Genomic DNA, 17,365 nt, shown 5'->3' on the forward strand with positions numbered 1-17,365 from the left:
TACCTATTATGATACCAGACCTTTATAATGCATATACGTTGAATCTTTGAAAGAAAATAAGAGTATTGATTTAAACTTATTCGAGTTACTTATGAAGTGGCGAAGAATGTTTTAATGGATAAAGATCGAATCTTTGATTGAAAATATCTCTATAAAAGTACCTTTTATGTCATTAAACCTTTTTAATGCATATAGATTGAATCTTTGAAACAAAACAAGAGTTTGAATTTAAAATTATTCATGTTACCTAGTAGTCGCGAAGAGTGTTTTAATGAGTATATGTTGAATCTTTAAATGATAGTACCTCAATAAAGGTACCTTTTATGTCACTAGACCTTTTCAATGTATAAAGATTGAATCTTTGAAAGAAAATGAGGTTATTGAGTTAAACTTATTCGAGTTCCCTTTGACGTCCCGTAGAGTGTTTGACAGAGTAAAGGATGAATATTTGAACGAAAATACCTTAATAAAGGTACCTAGTATGTCACTAGACCTTTTTAATGTAAAAAGATTGAATCTCTGTAATAAAATGATAGTTTAGAGATTAACTTATTCGAGTTACCTATGAAGTCGCGAATCGTGCTGTAATGACTAAATATTAAATCGTTGAATGAAAATATCTCAACAAAGGAACCTATTATGTGACTAGACCTTTTTAATGTATAAAGGTTGAATCTTTTAAAGAAAATGAGAGTTTTGAGTGAAACTTATTCGAGTTCCCTTTGACGTCTCGAAGAGTGTTTTACAGAGTATAGATTGAATCTTTGAATGAAAATACCTCAGTAAAGGTACCTAGTATGTCACTAGACCTTTTTAATGTAAAAAGATTGAATCTTCGAAAGAAAATGAGAGTTTTGAGATTAAGTTATTGGAGTTATCTATGAAGTCGCGAAGCGTGTTTTAATGACTAAAGATTAAATCTTTGAATGAAAATACCTCAATAAAGAAACCTATTATATGACTAAACGTTTTTAATGTATACAGATTCAATCTTTGAAAGAAAATGAGAGTTTTGAATGAAACTTATTCGAGTCCCTTTTGACGTCCCGAAGAGTGTTTTAATGAGTAAAAATAGAATTTATGAATGAAAATACCTCAATAAAGGTACCTATTATGTTACCAGACCTTTTTAATGCATAAACGTTGAATCTTTGAAAGAAAATAAGAGTATTGATTTAAACTTATTCGAGTTACTTTTGAAGTGGCGAAGAGTGTTTTAATGAGTAAAGAACAAATCTTTGATTGAAAATATCTCAATAAAAGTACCTTTTATGTCATTAAATCTTTTTAATGCATATAGATTGAATCTTTGAAACAAAACAAGAGTTTGAATTTAAAATTATTCGTGTTATCTAGTAGTCGCGAAGAGTGTTTTAATGAGTATATGTTGAATCTTTAAATGAAAGTACCTCAATAAAGGTACCTTTTATGTCACTAGACCTTTTCAATGTATAAAGATTAATTCTTTGAAAGAAAATGAGATTTTTGAGTTAAACTTATTCGAGTTCCCTTTGACGTCCCGTAGAGTGTTTTACAGAGTAAAGATTGAATTTTTGAACGAAAATACCACAATTAAGGTACCTAGTATGTCACTAGACCTTTTTAATGTAAAAAGATTGAATCTCTGAAATAAAATGATAGTTTAGAAATTAACTTATTCGAGTTATCTATGAAGTCCCGAATCGTGTTGTAATGACTAAATATTAAATCGTTGAATGAAAATATCTCAACAAAGGAACCTATTATGTGACTAGACCTTTTTAATGTATAAAGATTGAATCTTTTAAAGAAAATGATAGTTTTGAGTGAAACTTATTCGAGTTCCCTTTGACGTCCCGAAGAGTGTTTTCCAGAGTATAGATTGAATCTTTGAATGAAAATACCTCTGTAAAGGTAACTAGTATGTCACTAGACCTTTTTACTGTAAAAGATTGAATCTTTGAAAGAAAATGAGTGTTTTTAGATTAACTTATTCGAGTTATCTATGAAGTCGCGAAGCGTGTTTTAAAGACTAAAGATTAAATCTTTGACTGAAAATAACTCAATAAAAGAACCTATTATATGACTCAACCTTTTTAATGTATACAGATTGAATATTTGAAAGAAAATGAGAGTTTTGAATGAAACTTATTCGAGTTCCTTTTGACGTCCCGAAGAGTGTTCTAATGAGTAAAAATAGAATCTATGAATGAAAATACCTCAATAAAGGTACCTATTATGTTACCAGACCTTTTTAATGCATATACGTTGAATCTTTGAAAGAAAATAAGAGTATTGATTTAAACTTATTCGAGTTACTTATGAAGTGGCGAAGAGTGTTTTAATGAGTAAAGATCGAATCTTTGATTGAAAATATCTCAATAAAAGTACCTTTGATGTCATTAAACCTTTTAAATGCATATAGATTGAATCTTTGAAACAAAACAAGAATTTGAATTTAAAATTATTCGTGTTACCTAGTAGTCGCGATGAGTGTTTTAATGAGTATATATTGAATCTTTAAATGAAAGTACCTCAATAAAGGTACCTTTTATGTCACTAGACCTTTTCAATGTATAAAGATTGAATCTTTGAAAGAAAATTAGGTTTTTGAGTTAGACTTATTCGAGTTCCCTTTGACGTCCCGTAGAGTGTTTTACAGAGTAAAGATTGAATCTTCGAACGAAAATACCTTAATAAAGGTACCTAGTATGTCACTAGACCTTTTTAATGTAAAAAGATTGAATCTCTGAAATAAAATGATAGCTTAGAAATTAACTTATTCAAATTACCTATGAAGTCGCGAATCGTGTTGTAATGACTAAATATTAAATCTTTGAATGAAAATATCTCAACAAAGGAACCTATTATGTGACTAGACCTTTTTAATGTATAAAGGTTGAATCTTTTGAAGAAAATGAGATTTTTGAGTGAAACTTATTCGAGTTCCCTTTGACGTCCCGAAGAGTGTTTTACAGAGTATAGATTGAATCTTTGAATGAAAATACCTTAGTACAGGTACCTAGTATGTCACTAGACCTTTTTAATGTAAAAAGATTGAATCTTTGAAAGAAAATGAGAGTTTTGAGAATAACTTATTCGAGTTATCTATGAAGTCGCGAAGCGTGTTTTAATGACTAAAGATTAAATCTTTGAATGAAAATACCTCAATAAAGAAACCTATTATATGACTAAACGTTTTTAATGTATACAGATTCAATCTTTGAAAGAAAATGAGAGGTTTGAATGAAACTTATTCGAGTTCCTTTTGACGTCCCGAAGAGTGTTTTAATGAGTAAATATAGAATCTATGATTGAAAATACCTCAATAAAGGTACCTATTATGTTACCAGACCTTTTTAATGCATAAACGTTGAATCTTTGAAAGAAAATAAGAGTATTGATTTAAACTTATTCGAGTTACTTATGAAGTGGCGAAGAGTGTTTTAATGAGTAAAGAACAAATCTTTGATTGAAAATATCTCAATAAAAGTACCTTTTATGTTACCAGACCTTTTTAAAGCATAAACGTTGAATCTTTGAAAGAAAAATAATAGTACTGATTTAAACTTATTCGAGTTACTTATGAAGTGGCGAAGAGTGTTTTAATGAGTAAAGAACAAATCTTTGACTGAAAATATCTCAATAAAAGTACCTTTTCTGTCAGTAAACCTTTTTAATGCATATAGATTGAATCTTTGAAACAAAACAAGAGTTTGAATTCAAAATTATTCGTGTTATCTAGTAGTCGCGAAGAGTGTTTTAATGAGTATATGTTGAATCTTTAAATGAAAGTACCTCAATAAAGGTACCTTTTATATCACTAGACCTTTTCAATGTATAAAGATTGAATCTTAGAAAGAAAATGAGGTTTTTGAGTTAAACTTATTCGAGTTCCCTTTGACGTCCCGTAGAGTGTTTTACAGAGTAAAGATTGAATCTTTGAACCAAAATACCTTAATAAAGGTTCCTAGTATGTCACTAGACCTTTTTAATGTAAAAAGATTTAATTTTTGAAATAAAATGATAGTTTAGAGATTAACTTATTCGAGTTACCAATGAAGTCCCGAATCGTGTTGTAATGACTAAATATTAAATCGTTGAATGAAATTATCTCAACAAAGGAACCTATTATGTGACTAGACCTTTTTAATGTATAAGGATTGAATCTTTTATAGAAAATGAGAGTTTTGAGTAAAACTTATTAGAGTCCCTTTGACGTCCCGAAGAGTGTTTTACAGAGTACAGATTGAATCTTTGAATGAAAATACCTCAGTAAAGGTACCTAGTATGTCACTAGACCTTTTTAATGTAAAAAGATTGAATCTTTTAAAGAAAATGAGAGTTTTGAGATTAACTTATTCGAGTTATCTATGAAGACACGAAGCGTGTTTTAATGACTAAAGATTAAATCTTTGAATGAAAATACCTCAATAAAGGAACATATTATATGACTCAACCTTTTTAATGTATACAGATTGAATCTTTGAAAGAAAATGAGAGTGTTGAATGAAACTTATTCGAGTTCCTTTTGACGTCCAGAAGAGTGTTTTAATGAGTAAAAATAGAATCTATGAATGAAAATACCTCAATAAAGGTACCTATTATGTTACCAGACCTCTTTAATGCGTATACGTTGAATCTTTGAAAGAAAATAAAAGTATTGATTTAAACTTATTCGAGTTACTTATGAAGTGGCGAAGAATGTTTTAATGGATAAAGATCGAATCTTTGATTCAAAATATCTCAATAAAAGTACCTTTTATGTCATTAAACCTTTTTAATGCATATAGATTGAATCTTTAAAACAAAACAAGAGTTTGAATTTAAAATTATTCGTGTTACCTAGTAGTCGCGAATAGTGTTTTAATGAGTATATGTTGAATCTTTAAATGATAGTACCTCAATAATGGTACCTTTTATGTCACTAGACCTTTTCAATGTATAAAGATTGAATCTTTGAAAGAAAATGAGGTTATTGATTTAAACTTCTTCGAGTTCCCTTTGACGTCCTGTAGAGTGTTTTACAGAGTAAAGATTGAATCTTCGAACGAAAATACCTTAATAAAGGTACCTAGTATGTCACTAGACCTTTTTAATGTAAAAAGATTGAATCTCTCAAATAAAATGATAGTTTAGAGATTAACTTATTCGAGTTACCTATGAAGTCGCGAATCGTGTTGTAATGACTAAATATTAAATCGTTGAATGAAAATATCTCAACAAAGGAACATATTATGTGACTAGACCTTTTTAATGTATAAAGATTGAATCTTATAAAGAAAATGAGTGTTTTGAGTGAAACTTATTCGAGTTCCCTTTGACGTCACGAAAAGTGTTTTACGGAGTATAGATCGAATCTTTGAATGAAAATACCTCAGTAAAATTACCTAGTATGTCACTAGACCTTTTTAATGTAAAAAGATTGAATCTTTGAAAGAAAATGAGAGTTTTGAGATTAACTTATTCGAGTTATCTACGAAGTCGCGAAGCGTGTTTTAATGACTAAAGATTAAATCTTTGAATGAAAATACCTCAATAAAAAACCTATTATATGACTAAACGTTTTTAATGTATACAGATTGAAAATTTGAAAGAAAATGAGAGTTTTGAATGAAACTTATTCGGGTTCCTTTTGACGTCCCAAAGAGTGTTTTAATGAGTAAAAATAGAATCTTTTAATGAAAATACCTCAATAATGGTACATTACCAGATCTTTTTAATGCATAAACGTTGAATCTTTGAAAGAAAATAAGAGTATTGATTTAAACTTATTTGAGTTACTTATGAAGTGGCGAAGAGTGTTTTAATGAGTAAAGATCGAATCTTTGATTGAAAATATCTCAATAAAAGTACCTTTTATGTCATTAAACCTTTTTAATGCATATAGATTGAATCTTTGAAACAAAAAAAGAGTTTGAATTTAAAATTATTCGTGTTATCTAGTAGTCGCGAAGAGTGTTTTAATGAGTATATGTTGAATCTTTAAATGAAAGTATCTCAATAAAGGTACCTTTTATGTCACTAGACCTTTTCAATGTATAAAGATTGAATCTTTGAAAGAAAATGAGGTTTTTGAGTTAAACTTCTTCGAGTTCCCTTTGACGTCCCGTAGAGTGTTTTACAGAGTAAAGATTGAATCTTTGAACGAAAATACCTTAATAAAGGTACCTAGTATGTCACTAGACCTTTTTAATGTAAAAAGATTTAATCTTTGAAATAAAATGATAGTTTAGAGATTAACTTATTCGAGTTACCAATGAAGTCGCGAATCGTGTTGTAATGACTAAATATTAAATCATTGAATGAAATTATCTCAACAAAGGAACCTATTATGTGACTAGACCTTTTTAATGTATAAAGATTGAATCTTTTATAGAAAATGAGAGTTTTGAGTGAAACTTATTAGAGTTCCCTTTGACGTCCCGAAGAGTGTTTTACAGAGTATAGATTAAATCTTTGAATGAAAATACCTCAGTAAAGGTACCTTGTATGTCACTAGAACTTTTTAATGTAAAAAGATTGAATCTTTGAAAGAAAATGAGAGTTTTGAGATTAACTTATTCGAGTTATCTATGAAGTCACGAAGCGTGTTTTAATTACTAAAGATTAAATCTTTGAATGAAAATACCGCAAAAAAGGAACCTATTATATGACTAAACCTTTTTAATGTATACAGATTGAATATTTGAAAGAAAATGAGAGTTTAGAATGAAACTTATTCGAGTTCCTTTTGACGTCCCGAAGAGTGTTTTAATGAGTAAAAATAGAATCTATGAATGAAAATACCTCAATAAAGGTACCTATTATGATATCAGACCTTTTTAATGCATATACGTTGAATCTTTGAAAGAAAATAAGAGTATTGATTTAAACTTATTCGAGTTACTTATGAAGTGGCGAAGAATGTTTTAATGGGTAAAGATTGAATCTTTGATTGAAAATATCTCTATAAAAGTACCTTTTATGTCATTAAACCTTTTTAATGCATATAGATTGAATCTTTGAAACAAAACAAGAGTATGAATTTAAAATTATTCGTGTTACCTAGTAATCGCGAAGAGTGTTTTAATGAGTATATGTTGAATCCTTAAATGAAAGTACCTCAATAAAGGTACCTTTTATGTCACTAGACCTTTTCAATGTATAAAGATTGAATCTTTGAAAGAAAATGAGGTTATTGAGTTAAACTTATTCGAGTTCCCTTTGACATCCCGTAGAGTGTTTTACAGAGTAAAGATTGAATCTTTGAACGAAAATACCTTAATAAAGGTACCTAGTATGTCACTAGAGCTTTTTAATGTAAAAAGATTGAATCTCTGAAATAAAATGATAGTTTAGAGATTAACTTATTCGAGTTACCTATGAAGTCGCGAATCATGTTTTAATGACTAAATATTGAATTGTTGAATGAAAATATCTCAACAAAGGAACCTATTATGTGACTAGACCTTTTTAATGTATAAAGGTTGAATCTTTTAAAGAAAATGAGAGTTTTGAGTGTAACTTATTCAAGTTCCCTTTGACATCCCGAAGAGTGTTTTACAGAGTATAGATTGAATCTTTGAATGAAAATACCTCAGTAAAGGTACCTAGTATGTCACTAGACCTTTTTAATGTAAAAAGATTGAATCTTTGAAAGAAAATGAGAGTTTTGAGATTAACTTATTCGAGTTATCTATGAAGTCGCGAATCGTGTTTTAATGACTAAAGATTAAACCTTTTTAATGCATATAGATTGAATCATTGAAACAAAACAAGAGTTTGAATTTAAAATTATTCGTGTTATCTAGTAGTCGCGAAGAGTGTTTTAATGAGTATATGTTGAATCTGTAATTGAAAGTACCTCAATAAAGGTACCTTTTATATTACTAGACCTTTTCAATGTATAAAGATTGAATCTTAGAAAGAAAATGAGGTTTTTGAGTTAAACTTATTCGAGTTCCCTTTGACATCCCGTAGAGTGTTTTACAGAGTAAAGATTGAATCTTTGAACGAAAATACCTTAATAAAGGTACCTAGTATGTCACTAGACCTTTTTAATGTAAAAAGATTTAATCTTTGAAATAAAATGATAGTTTAGAGATTATCTTATTCGAGTTACCAATGAAGTCGCGAATCGTGTTGTAATGACTAAATATTAAATCGTTGAATGAAATTATCTCAACAAAGGAACCTATTATGTGACTAGACCTTTTTAATGTATAAAGATTGAATCTTTTATGGAAAATGAGAGTTTTGAGTGAAACTTATTAGAGTTCCCTTTGACATCCCGAAGAGTGTTTTACAGAGTATAGATCGAATCTTTAAATGAAAATACCTCAGTAAAGGTACCTTGTATGTCACTAGACCTTTTTAATGTAAAAAGATTGAATCTTTAAAAGAAAATGAGAGTTTTGAGATTAACTTATTCGAATTATCTATGAAGTCGCGAAGCGTGTTTTAATGACTAAAGATTAAATCTTTGAATGAAAATACCTCAATAAAGGGACCTATTATATGACTAAACCTTTTTACTGTATACAGATTGAATCTTTGAAAGAAAATGAGAGTTTTGAATGAAACTTATTCGAGTTCCTTTTAATGTCCCAAAGAGTGTTTTAATGAGTAAAAATAGAATCTATGAATGAAAATAACTCAATAAAGGTACCTATTATGTTACCAGACCTTTTTAATGCATAAACGTTGAATCTTTGAAAGAAAATAAGAGTATTGATTTAAACTTAATCAAGTTACTTATGAAGTGGCGAAGAGCGTTTTAATGAGTAAAGAACAAATCTTTGATTGAAAATATCTCAATAAAAGTACCTTTTATGTCATTAAACCTTTTTAATGCATATAGATTGAATCTTTGAAACAAAACAAGAGTTTGAATTTAAAATTATTCGTGTTACCTAGTAGTCGCGAAGAGTGTTTGAATGAGTATATGTTGAATCTTTAAATGAAAGTACCTCAATAAAGGTACCTTTTATGTCACTAGACCTTTTCAATGTATAAAGATTAAAGCTTTGAAAGAAAATGAGACTTTTGAGTTAAACTTATTCGAGTTCCCTTTGACGTCCCGTAGAGTATTTTATAGAGTAAAGATTGAATCTTTGAACGAAAATACCATAATAAAGGTACCTAGTATGTCGCTAGACCTTTTTAACGTAAAAAGATTGAATCTCTGAAATAAAATGATAGTTTACAGATTAACTTATTCGAGTTACCTATAAAGTCGCGAATCGTGTTGTAATGACTAAATACTAAATCGTTGAATGAAAATATCTCAACAAAGGAACCTATTATGTGACTAGACCTTTTTAATGTATAAAGATTGAATCTTTTAAAGAAAATGATAGTTTTGAGTGAAACTTATTCGAGTTCCCTTTGACGTCCCGAAGAGTGTTTTATAGAGTATAGATTGAATCTTTGAATGAAAATACCTCTGTAAATGTAACTAGTATGTCACTAGACCTTTTTACTATAAAAGATTGAATCTTTGAAAGAAAATGAGTGTTTTGAGATTAATTTATTCGAGTTATCTATGAAGTCGCGAAACGTGTTTTAATGACTAAAGATTAAATCTTTGACTGAAAATACCTCAATAAAAGAACCTATTATATGACTAAACCTTTTTAATGTATACAGATTGAATATTAGAAAAAAATGAGAGTTTTGAATGAAACTTATTCGAGTTCCTTTTGACGTCCTGAAGAGTGTTTTAATGAGTAAAAATAGAATCTATGAATGAAAATACCTCAATAAAGGTACCTATTATGTTACCAGACCTTTTTAATGCATATACGTTGAATCTTTGAAAGAAAATAAGAGTATTGATTTAAACTTATTCGAGTTACTTATGAAGTGGCGAAGAGTGTTTTAATGAGTAAAGATCGAATCTTTGATTGAAAATATCTCAATAAAAGTACCTTTTATGTCATTAAACCTTTTTAATGTATATAGATTGAATCTTTGAAACAAAACAAGAGTTTGAATTTAAAATTATTCGTGTTACCTAGTAGTCGCGATGAGTGTTTTAATGAGTATATGTTGAATCTTTAAATGAAAGTACCTCAATAAAGGTACCTTTTATGTCACTAGACCTTTTCAATGTATAAAGATTGAATCTTTGAAAGAAAATTAGGTTTTTGAGTTAAACTTATTCGAGTTCCCTTTGTTGTCCCGTAGAGTGTTTTACAGAGTAAAGATTGAATCTTCGAACGAAAATACCTTAATAAAGGTACCTAGTATGTCACTAGACCTTTTTAATGTAAAAAGATTGAATCTCTGAAATAAAATGAGAGTTTAGAAATTAACTTATTTAAGTTACCTATGAAGTCGCGAATCGTGTTGTAATGACTAAATATTAAATCGTTGAATGAAAATATCTCAACAAAGGAACCTATTATGTGACTAGACCTTTTTAATGTATAAAGGTTGAATCTTTTGAAGAAAATGAGATTTTTGAGTGAAACTTATTCGAGTTCCCTTTGACGTACCGAAGAGTGTTTTACAGAGTATAGATTGAATTTTTGAATGAAAATACCTCAGTAAATGTACCTAGTATGCCACTAGACGTTTTTAATGTAAAAAGATTGAATCTTTGAAAGAAAATGAGAGTTTTGAGATTAACTTATTCGAGCTATCTATGAAGTCGCGAAGCGTGTTTTAATGACTAAAGATTAAATCTTTGAATGAAATTACCTCAATAAAGAAACCTATTATATGACTAAACCTTTTTAATGTATACAGATTGAATCTTTGAAAGAAAATAAGAGTTTTGAATGAAACTTTTTCGAGTTCCTTTTGACGTCCCGAAGAGTGTTTTAATGAGTAAAAATAAAATCTATGAATGAAAATACCTCAATAAAGGTACCTATTATGTTACCAAACCTTTTTAAAGCATAAACGTTGAATTTTTGAAAGAAAAATAAGAGTACTGATTTAAACTTATTCGAGTTACTTATGAAGTGGCGAAGAGTGTTTTAATGAGTAAAGATCGAATCTTTGATTGAAAATATCTCAATAAAAGTACCTTTTATGTCATTAAACCTTTTTAATGCATATAGATTGAATCTTTGAAACAAAACAAGAGTTTGAATTTAAAATTATTCGTGTTACCTAGTAGTCGCGAAGAGTGTTTTTAATGAGTATATGTTGAATCTTTAAATGAAAGTACCTCAATAAAGGTACCTTTTATGTCACAAGCCCTTTTCAATGTCTAAAGATTGAATCTTTGAAAGAAAATGAGGTTATTGAGTTAAACTTATTCGAGTTCCCTTTGACGTCCCGTAGAGTGTTTTACAGAGTAAAGATTGAATCTTTGAACGTTCATACCTTAATAAAGGCACCTAGTATGTCACTAGACCTTTTTAACGTAAAAAGATTGAATCTTTGAAAGAAAATGAAAGTTTTGAGATTAACTTATTCGAGTTATCTATAAAGTCGCGAAGCGTGTTTTAATGACTAAAGATTAAATCTTTGAATGAAAATACCTCAATAAAGAAACCTATTATATGACTAAACGTTTTTAATGTATACAGATTCAATCTTTGAAAGAAAATGAGAGTTTTGAATGAAACTTATTCGAGTTCCTTTTGACGTCCCGAAGAGTGTTTTAATGAGTAAAAATAGAATCTATGAATGAAAGTACCTCAATAAAGGTACCTATTATGTTACCAGACCTTTTTAAAGCATAAAAGTTGAATCTTTGAAAGAATAGTAAGAGTACTGATTTAAACTTATTCGAGTTACTTATGAAGTGGCGAAGAGTGTTTTAATGAGTAAAGATCGAATCTTTGATTGAAAATATCTCAATAAAAGAACCTTTTATGTCATTAAACCTTTTTAATGCATATACATTGAATCTTTGAAACAAAACAAGAGTTTGAATTTAAAATTATTCGTGTTACCGAGTAATCGCGAAGAGTGTTTTAATGAGTATATGTTGAATCTTTAAACAAAAGTACCCCAATAAAGGTACCTTTTATGTCACTAGACTTTTTCAATGTATAAAGATTGAATCTTTGAAAGAAAATGAGGTTTTTGAGTTAAACTTATTCGAGTTCCCTTTCACGTCCCGTAGAGTGTTTTACAGAGTAAAGATTGAATCTTTGAACGAAAATACCTTATTAAAGGTACCTAGTATCTCACTAGGCCTTTTTAATGTAAAAATATTGAATCTCTGAAATAAAATGATAGTTTAGAGATTAACTTATTCGAGTTACCTATGAAGTCGCGAATCGTGTTGTAATGACTAAATATTAAATCGTTGAATGAAAATATCTCAACAACGGAACCTATTATGTGACTAGACCTTTTTAATGTATAAAGATTGAATCTTTTAAAGAAAATGTGAGTTTTGAGTGAAACTTATTCGAGTTCCCTTTGACGTCCTGAAGATTGTTTTACAGAGTATATATCGAATCTTTGAATGAAAATACCTCAGTAAAGGTACCTTGTATGTCACTAGACCTTTTTAATGTAAAAAGATTGAATCTTTAAAAGAAAATGAGAGTTTTGAGATTAACTTATTCGAATTATCTATGAAGTCGCGAAGCGTGTTTTAATGACTAAAGATTAAATCTTTGAATGAAAATACCTCAATAAAAGAACCTATTATATGACTAAACCTTTTTACTGTATACAGATTGAATCTTTGAACAAAAATGAGAGTTTTGAATGAAACTTATTCGAGTTCCTTTTAACGTCCCAAAGAGTGTTTTAATGAGTAAAAATAGAATCTATGAATGAAAATACCTCAATAAAGGTACCTATTATGTTACCAGACCTTTTTAAAGCATAAACGTTGAATCTTTAAAAGAAAATAAGAGTATTGATTTAAACTTATTCAAGTTACTTATGAAGTGGCGAAGAGTGTTTTAATGAGTAAAGAACAAATCTTTGATTGAAAATATCTCAATAAAAGTACCTTTTATGTCATTAAACCTTTTTAATGCATATAGATTGAATCTTTGAAACAAAACAAGAGTTTGAATTTAAAATTATTCGTGTTACCTAGTAGTCGCGAAGAGTGTTTGAATGAGTATATGTTGAATCTTTAAATGAAAGTACCTAAATAAAGGTACCTTTTATGTCACTAGACCTTTTCAATGTATAAAGATTAATTCTTTGAAAGAAAATGAGATTTTTGAGTTAAACTTATTTGAGTTCCCTTTGACGTCCCGTAGAGTGTTTTACAGAGTAAAGATTTAATTTTTGAACGAAAATACCATAATAAAGGTACCTAGTATGTCACTAGACCTTTTTAATGTAAAAAGATTGAATCTCTGAAATAAAATGATAGTTTAGAGATTACCTTATTCGAGTTATCTATGAAGTCCTGAATCGTGTTGTAATGACTAAATATTAAATCGTTGAATGAAAATATCTCAACAAAGGAACCTATTATGTGACTAGACCTTTTTAATGTATAAAGATTGAATCTTTTAAAGAAAATGATAGTTTTGAGTGAAACTTATTCGAGTTCCCTTTGACGTCCCGAAGAGTGTTTTACAGAGTATAGATTGAATCTTTGAATGAAAATACCTCTGTAAAGGTAACTAATATGTCACTAGACCTTTTTACTGTAAAAGATTGAATCTTTGAAAGAAAATGAGTATTTTGAGATTAACTTATTCGAGTTATCTATGAAGTCGCGAAGCGTGTTTTAATGACTAAAGATTAAATCTTTGACTGAAAATACCTCAATAAAAGAACCTATTATATGACTCAACCTTTTTAATGTATACAGATTGAATATTTGAAAGAAAATGAGAGTTTTGAATGAAACTTATTCGAGTTCCTTTTGACCTCCCGAAGAGTGTTCTAATGAGTAAAAATAGAATCAATGAATGAAAATACCTCAATAAAGGTACCTATTATGTTACCAGACCTTTTTAATGCATATACGTTGAATCTTTGAAAGAAAATAAGAGTATTGATTTAAACTTATTAGAGTTACTTATGAAGTGGCGAAGAGTGTTTTAATGAGTAAAGATCGAATCTTTGATTGAAAATATCTCAATAAAAGTACCTTTTATGTCATTAAACCTTTTTAATGTATATAGATTGAATCTTTGAAACAAAACAAGAATTTGAATTTAAAATTATTCGTGTTACCTAGTAGTCGCGATGAGTGTTTTAATGAGTATATATTGAATCTTTAAATGAAAGTACCTCAATAAAGGTACCTTTGATGTCACTAGACCTTTTCAATGTATAAAGATTGAATCTTTGAAAGAAAATTAGGTTTTTGAGTTAAACTTATTCGAGTTCCCTTTGACGTCCCGTAGAGTGTTTTACAGAGTAAAGATTGAATCTTCGAACGAAAATACCTTAATAAAGGTACCTAGTACGTCACTAGACCTTTTTAATGTAAAAAGATTGAATCTTTGAAATAAAATGATAGTTTAGAAATTAACTTATTCAAGTTACCTATGAAGTCGCGAATCGTGTTGTAATGACTAAATATTAAATCGTTGAATGAAAATATCTCAACAAAGGAACCTATTATGTGACTAGACCTTTTTAATGTATAAAGGTTGAATCTTTTGAAGAAAATGAGATTTTTGAGTTAAACTTATTCCAGTTCCCTTTGACGTCCCGAAGAGTGTTTTACAGAGTATAGATTGAATCTTTGAATGAAAATACCTCAGTAAATGTACCTAGTATGCCACTAGACCTTTTTAATGTAAAAAGATTGAATCTTTGAAAGAAAATGAGAGTTTTGAGATTAACTTATTCGAGTTATCTATGAAGTCGCGAAGCGTGTTTTAATGACTAAAGATTAAATCTTTGAATGAAATTACCTCAATAAAGAAACCTATTATATGACTTAACCTTTTTAATGTATACAGATTGAATCTTTGAAAGAAAATGAGAGTTTTGAATGAAACTTATTCGAGTTCCTTTTGACGTCCCGAAGTGTATTTTAATGAGTAAAAATAGAATCTATGAATGAAAATAACTCAATAAAGGTACCTATTATGTTACCAGACCTTTTTAAAGCATAAACGTTGAATCTTTGAAAGAAAAATAAGAGTACTGATTTAAACTTATTCGAGTTACTTATGAAGTGGCGAAGAGTGTTTTAATGAGTAAAGTCCGAATCTTTGATTTAAAATATCTCAATAAAAGTACCTTTTATGTCATTAAACCTTTTTAATGCATATAGATTGAATCTTTGAAACAAAACAAGAGTTTGAATTTAAAATTATTCGTGTTACCTAGTAGTCGCGAAGAGTGTTTTAATGAGTATATGTTGAATCTTTAAATGAAAGTACCTCAATAAAGGTACCTTTTATGTCACTAGACCTTTTCAATGTATAAAGATTGAATCTTGGAAAGAAAATGAGGTTATTGAGTTAAACTTATAAGAGTTCCCTTTGACGTCCTGTAGAGTGTTTTACAGAGTAAAGATTGAATCTTTGAACGAAAATACCTTAATAAAGGTACCTAGTATGTCATTAGACCTTTTTAATGTAAAAAAATTTAATCTTTGAAATAAAATGATAGTTTAGAGATTAACTTATTCGAGTTACCAATGAAGTTGCGAATCGTGTTGTAATGACTAAATATTAAATCGTTGAATGAAATTATCTTAACAAAGGAACCTATTATGTGACTAGACCTTTTTAATGTATAAAGGTTGAATCTTTTAAAGAAAATGAGAGTTTTGAGTGAAACTTATTCGAGTTCCCCTTGTCGTCCCGAAGAGTGTTTTACAGAGTATAGATTAAATCTTTGAATGAAAATACCTTAGTACAGGTACCTAGTATGTCACTAGACCTTTTTAATGTAAAAAGATTGAATCTTTGAAAGAAAATGAGAGTTTTGAGAATAACTTATTCGAGTTATCTATGAAGTTGCGAAGCGTGTTTTAATGACTAAAGATTAAATCTTTGAATGAAAATACCTCAATAAAGAAACCTATTATATGACTAAACGTTTTTAATGTATACAGATTCAATCTTTGAAAGAAAATGAGAGGTTTGAATGAAACTTATTCGAGTTCCTTTTGACGTCCCGAAGAGTGTTTTAATGAGTAAAAATAGAATCTATGATTGAAAATACCTCAATAAAGGTACCTATTATGTTACCAGACCTTTTTAATGCATAAACGTTGAATCTTTGAAAGAAAATAAGAGTATTGATTTAAACTTATTCGAGTTACTTATGAAGTGGCGAAGAGTGTTTTAATGAGTAAAGAACAAATCTTTGATTGAAAATATCTCAATAAAAGTACCTTTTATGTTATTAAACCTTTTTAATGCATATAGATTGAATCTTTGAAACAAAACAAGAGTTTGAATTCAAAATTATTCGTGTTATCTAGTAGTCGCGAAGAGTGTTTTAATGAGTATATGTTGAATCTTTAAATGAAAGTACCTCAATAAAGGTACCTTTTATATCACTAGACCTTTTCAATGTATAAAGATTGAATCTTAGAAAGAAAATGAGGTTTTTGAGTTAAACTTATTCGAGTTCCCTTTGACGTCCCGTAGAGTGTTTTACAGAGTAAAGATTGAATCTTTGAACCAAAATACCTTAATAAAGGTTCCTAGTATGTCACTAGACCTTTTTAATGTAAAAAGATTTAATTTTTGAAATAAAATGATAGTTTAGAGATTAACTTATTCGAGTTACCAATGAAGTCCCGAATCGTGTTGTAATGACTAAATATTAAATCGTTGAATGAAATTATCTCAACAAAGGAACCTATTATGTGACTAGACCTTTTTAATGTATAAGGATTGAATCTTTTATAGAAAATGAGAGTTTTGAGTGAAACTTATTAGAGTTCCCTTTGACGTCCCGAAGAGTGTTTTACAGAGTACAGATTGAATCTTTGAATGAAAATACCTCAGTAAAGGTACCTAGTATGTCACTAGACCTTTTTAATGTAAAAAGATTGAATCTTTTAAAGAAAATGCGAGTTTTGAGATTAACTTATTCGAGTTATCTATGAAGACACGAAGCGTGTTTTAATGACTAAAGATTACATCTTTGAATGAAAATACCTCAATAAAGGAACCTATTATATGACTCAACCTTTTTAATGTATACATATTGAATCTTTGAAAGAAAATGAGAGTTTTGAATGAAACTTAATCGAGTTCCTTTTGACGTCCCGAAGAGTGTTTTAATGAGTAAAAATAGAATCTTTGAATGAAAATACCTTAATAAAGGTGCCTAGTATGTCACTAGACCTTTATAATGTAAAAAGATTGAATCTTTGAAAGAGAATGAGAGTTTTGAGATTAACTTATTCGAGTTATCTATGAAGACACGAAGCGTGTTTTAATAAGTAAAGATTAAATCTTTGAATGAAAATACCTCAATAAAGGAACCTATTATATGACTAAACCTTTTTAATGTATACAGATTGAATATTTGAAAGAAA

This window comes from Cornus florida, unplaced genomic scaffold (genome assembly GCF_030987335.1).
Source record: "Cornus florida cultivar Cherokee Brave unplaced genomic scaffold, ASM3098733v1 CherokeeBrave_3.0.0_Hap2_Chr08, whole genome shotgun sequence".
Taxonomy (NCBI): Eukaryota; Viridiplantae; Streptophyta; class Magnoliopsida; order Cornales; family Cornaceae; genus Cornus; species Cornus florida.